Below are 5,497 nucleotides of genomic sequence, written 5' to 3' on the forward strand. Positions count from 1 at the left end.
GTACTCGGTCGGCAATTGGTCGAGGCGAAGTCGATATCTTCATCCTCAGTCTCGCCCATGGCGCTGATGGAACTGGCGTACGTGACGAATCTCTTTGGTACTGGCATCAGCTCGCATCTTTGGGCCTGCGTTGCTTTTGCCCTAGCTATATCTTGTCTGAACGACACAGCAGTAAGTAGACTCAGGTGTGATCGGCGGAGCAGCGTGCCGACATAGGGCTTCTGTACTACTATAAAAAGACAAGTCGATGTTTATTGGTGTTACCAAGAATCTCGAAAAGTACTTGACCAGCTTGCTAAAAATTTTTACTCGAAAGTACATGAAGCAACAACTGGACACTATAGAGGAGAACTTCCGTAGGCGCAACACAAGAAAATTCTACAGAACTTTCACAAGGAAGGGCCGCGCGTTCACACATCAGAAGTAAGATAAAAAACCTCGCGTTAACTAATCAAGAGAACTATCCTGAACTGGAACGTCACTTCTCTGTTGTTCTTAAGTGCCCTGCCCTGAACCTGAAACAATATTCCCACACAGGACTGCACCTCTACTCACCCAGTATCACTCCCAAAAATATGTGAAAAGATCCATAAACATTTACTTAAATAAAAGAAAACGCCAAGACATCCGGTAAAGAAGGCATCATTGCAGAACAACTAAAGAACCTCCGACCAAAGTCTTTGCAGGAACTTACACAAATAATCACAACCATCTGCCAAACAGAAAGACATCCTGACGACTGGAAATATGCCCTTGCCCATCCGCTGCTCTGGAAAGGAGACAGGACGAATGTCAAACTACTACAGAGGAATCTCTCTGCTACGTGTCACACACAAAATTTTCTCAGTGCGCTTACTCCAGAGAACACAAGAACTGTTAGAACAAAGAACTAGTGAATACCAGGCAAGCTTCCGCCCCAATCGTTCGTGCGCACAACAAATCTCCAAGCTGGAAACAGTTCTAAAATACAAGGCCACCAAGAACACTGTCGTAGGTTTGAAGGAAGCATGCCATTCTATTGACCGACAATCTTTGCTCAGCATCTTCGAAGAACAGGAACTCGAACCAGAAACACTACGACTAAACAGATAGACATTGGAGGATGGCGGTTATTCCCGCGTCCGGCCATCCTGATTTAGGTTTTCCGAAATTCCCGTAAATGGCTGCAGCCAAATGCCGGGATGGTTACTTTGACAGGACACGGCCGACTTCCTTCCCCATCCCTCCCTAATCCGATGAGACCGATGACCTCGCTGTTTGGTCTCTTCCCCCAAATCAACCCGAACGGATATTGGCTGGCACAACATGGAAAGCTAAATTCATTCATGGGTGAAATAAATCCGTTCACGATCAAAGCTTAAGTACGCCAAGGCGACAGATAATCTTCTTCCTCGCATATAAAAGGCAGTCTCCCACTGACCCACTCATTCAGTGACTCATCATGACCCAGCTCAAACAACGAAGGGTATAAACTTGAAATTTACAGAGGGTGTTGGTCTTATACTGTAGGCGTCGCTGAAGAAGAGATTTTTCGAAATTCTTTCCTTAGAGCGCGAAATAGAGCATGAAATGGTTTTTGAAAGTATCTGACTGTTAATACAATTTTTAAGCTAGAGCTACTAATTTGGTATTTGGTTTTTCGGTCAGAAATAAAGAAATACGTGTTTCAACATTTTTGAAAATTTACCTCCTGTGGAAGTAAAATAGTTTCTGAATTTTGTTTTTCGAGAACAGATCATTATTAAACAAGTGCTGAAGCATTTTAAAGCTACATCTGTGAAAGCTGTGTCTGACTTCCCAGATAGAAATAAAGAAATACGTGGATTTTGGAAATTCATCCCCTTAGGGGGTGAACAGGGGATGAAAGTTTTTATGAAAATATTTAAGCCTTATCGAAGCAAATATATGAAAATTTCTGCATGACTTCTCCGTTAGAAAAAAAATATAGCCTGTTTCAGTGTTTTTGAAAGTTCAACTACTAACGCTGTGAAATAAGGTCTTACGGAATCATCGCCCAGTCCAAACCAAAATCGACAGAAAACTGAAATCTGGAGATGGTTTTGGTCTTGTACTGTAGGCATCGTTTAGTAAGGGAGGTGAAGTAGGGGATGGAAGCGTACTTGAAAATATGTTACTGTAACGGCAATTTTGAAGTTAGAACTACAAAAATTGATATTTGAATTCTCTGTAAGAAATCAAAGTATGTGCTTCATCATTTTTGGAAATTCAACCACTAACGCGATCAAGAGTGGGTAACAGCTTTTTGGGAAAATAATTCATTAGTAAAATTCTAATGAAGCATTTTTAAAGCTACATCTATGAAAACTGGTATTTGTCTTCTCGCTTAGATATAAAAGAAATACGTGTTTCAGTGTTTTTGGAAGTTCAGCCCGTAAGGGCGTGAAATATGGGATAAAAATGTTTATGAAGATATAAGAATTGTTTAAGCTAAATCTGAGGAAATTCGTATTTGGTATCTTGGTTACGATAAAAATGTGTTTCAGTTTCTTTAGAAATTCAACCCACAATGGGGTGAAATATGTGATGAAAATGTTTTTGAAAAAATATTGTTATTGTGGTCTTCAGTCCTGAGACTGGTTTGATGCAGCTCTCCATGCTACTCTATCATGTGCAAGCTTCTTCATCTCCCAGTACCTACTACAACCTACATCCGTCTGAATCTGATTAGTGTATTCATCTCTTGGTCTCCCTCTACGATTTTTACCTTCCACGCTGCCCTCCAATACTAAATTGGTGATCCCTTGATGCCTCAGAACATGTCCTACCAACCGATCCCGTCTTCTAGTAAAGTTGTGCCACAAACTTCTCTTCTCCCCAATCCTATTCAATACGTCCTCATTAGTTATATAATCTAACCATCTAATCTTCAGCGTTCCTCTGTAGCACCACATTTCGAAGGCTTCTATTCTCTTCTTGTCTAAACTATATATCGTCCATGTTTCACTTCCATACGTGGCTACTCTCTATACAAATACTTTCAGAAACGACTTCCTGACACTTAAATCTATACTCGATGTTAACAAATTTCTTCAAAAACGCTTTCCTTGCCACTGTCAGTCTACATTTTAATTATTCTCTACTTCAACCATCATCAGTTATTTTGCTCCACAAATAGCAAAACTTCTTTACTACTTGAAGTGTCTCATTTCCTAATCTGATTCCCTCAGCATCACCCGATTTAATTCGACTACATTCCAGTATCCTCGTTTTGCTTTTCTTGAGGTTCATCTTATATCCTCCTTTCAAGACACTATCCATTCCTTTCAACTGCTCTTCTAAGACCTTTGCTATCTCTGACAGAATTACAATGTCATCGGCGCACCTCAAAGTTTTTATTTCTTTTCCATGGATTTTAATACCTACTCCGAATTTTTCTTTTGCTTCCTTCACTGCTTGCTCAATATACAGATTGAATAACATCGGGGAGAGGCTACAGCCCTGTCTCACTCCCTTCCCAATCGGTTCTTCTCTTTCATGTCTCTCAACTCTTATAACTGCCATCTGGTTTCTGTACAAATTGTAAATAGCCTTTCGCTCCCTGTATTTGACGCCTGCCACCTTCAGAATTTGAAAGACAGTATTCCAATCATGATTTTCAAAAGCTTTTTCTAAGTCTACAAATGCTAGAAACGTATGTTTGCCTTTCCTTAATCAAGCTTCTAAGATAAGTCGTAGGGTCAGTATTGGCTCACGTCTTCCTATATTTCTACGGAAACCAAACTGATCTTCCGCGAGGTCGGCTTCTACCAGTATTTCCATTCGTCTGTAAAGAATTCGCGTAAGTATTTTGCATCCATGACTTACTAAACTGATTGTTCGGTAATTTACACATCTTTCAACACCTGCTTTCTTTGGGATTGGAATTATTATATTATTCTTGAAGTCTGAGGGTATTTCGCCGGTTTCATACATCTTGCTCGCCAGATGGTAGAGATTTGTCAGGACTGGCTCTCCCAAGGCCGTCAGTATTTCTAATGGAATGTTGTCTAATCCTGAGGCCTTGTTTCGACTCAGGTCTTTCAGTGCTGTGTCAAACTCTTCACGCAGTATCGTATCTCGCATTTCATCTTCATCTACATCCTCTTCCATTTCCATAATATTGTCCTCAAGAACATCGCCCCTGTATAGACCCTCTATATACTCCTTCCACCTTTCTGCTTTCCCTTCTTTGCTTAGAACTGGGTTTCCATCTGAGTTCTTGATATTCATAAAAGTGGTTGTCTTTTCTCCAAAAGTCTCTTTAATTTTACTGTAGGCAGTATCTATCTTACCCCTAGTGAGATAAGCCTCGACATCCTTACATTTGTCATCTAGCCATTCCTACTTATTCATTTTCCACTTCCTGTCGATGTCATTATTGAGACGTTTGTATTCATTTTTGCCTGCTTCATTTACTTGTAATGTTGTTGCATTAATTTGATGTGAAAGCGGTGCTGATAGACAGTAAAAGCGGGTTAAAAGCTGTGAGCTATCTGAGGAAGTTAACGTTGCATTACTGAGCAACTGTTTCACCAGGTATCCAGTCTAGCTTACCAAATTTCCAACCAGACTAACATTAATTATAATCTTTTAAAAGTCATACGAAAACCGGTGATACACATATAAAAAAGAGAATTTAAATAAAAAGAAATAAATCAGTTTATATTTGGAAATTTATTTTAACATTGATCATTGAAATTTCAGCATATTAAACTCGAGTCATAACTAAGCTGATGCTTTATTTAGGATTGTGAAAATGTGAATTTGTAATCTTAGGGAACACATCAAATAGGGATCCAAGATTGGGAGACTGCATACAACACTACATTCATAAAATAACACACGAAGAACATTGAAACATATGCAAGAGGAAGTTAACCACAACCAACCGATTCAATTTTCACCCAAAGAAGTTACGTTTGTAGCGCAATCCTGTCCGTCATGTAATTACCACACACTGGTATACTAAATTCATGAAACTTCCTGGCAGATTAAAACTGTGTGCCCGACCGAGACTCGAACTCGGGACCTTTGCCTTTCGCGGGCAAGTGCTCTACCAACTGAGCTACCGAAGCACGACTCACGTCCGGTACTCACAGCTTTACTTCTGCCAGTATCCGTCTCCTACCTTCCAAACTTTACAGAAGCTCTTCTGCGAACCTTGCAGAACTAGCACTCCTGAAAGAAAGGATACTGCGGAGACATGGCTTAGCCACAGCCTGGGGGATGTTTCCAGAATGAGATTTTCACTCTGCAGCGGAGTGTGCGCTGATATGAAACTTCCTGGCAGATTAAAACTGTGTGCCTGACCGAGACTCGAACTCGGGACCTTTGCCTTTCGCGGGCAAGTGCTCTACCAACTTTTTTTTTTTTTTTTTTTTTGCGCTTAGCTTCGGTGATCTCACGGGAACCGCTGTATCTTTTTTTTTTTAATTTTATTTTTTGAACAGGATAAATGAACAAAATATCTTTATTGGTACAAACTTAAATACAAGAA

The 5,497-nt window shown here is 40.1% G+C and overlaps 1 non-coding gene across 1 annotated transcript; it reads right to left on the reverse strand.

The window, feature by feature from the left end:
* Window positions 1–5,001: 5,001 nt before the first annotated feature.
* Window positions 5,002–5,076, reverse strand: Trnas-cga (transfer RNA serine (anticodon CGA)). The gene has a single exon. It is a non-coding gene; the product is annotated as a tRNA-Ser (tRNA).
* Window positions 5,077–5,497: the final 421 nt, after the last annotated feature.

Source organism: Schistocerca gregaria, chromosome 4, assembly GCF_023897955.1.
Source record: "Schistocerca gregaria isolate iqSchGreg1 chromosome 4, iqSchGreg1.2, whole genome shotgun sequence".
NCBI classification, from domain to species: Eukaryota; Metazoa; Arthropoda; class Insecta; order Orthoptera; family Acrididae; genus Schistocerca; species Schistocerca gregaria.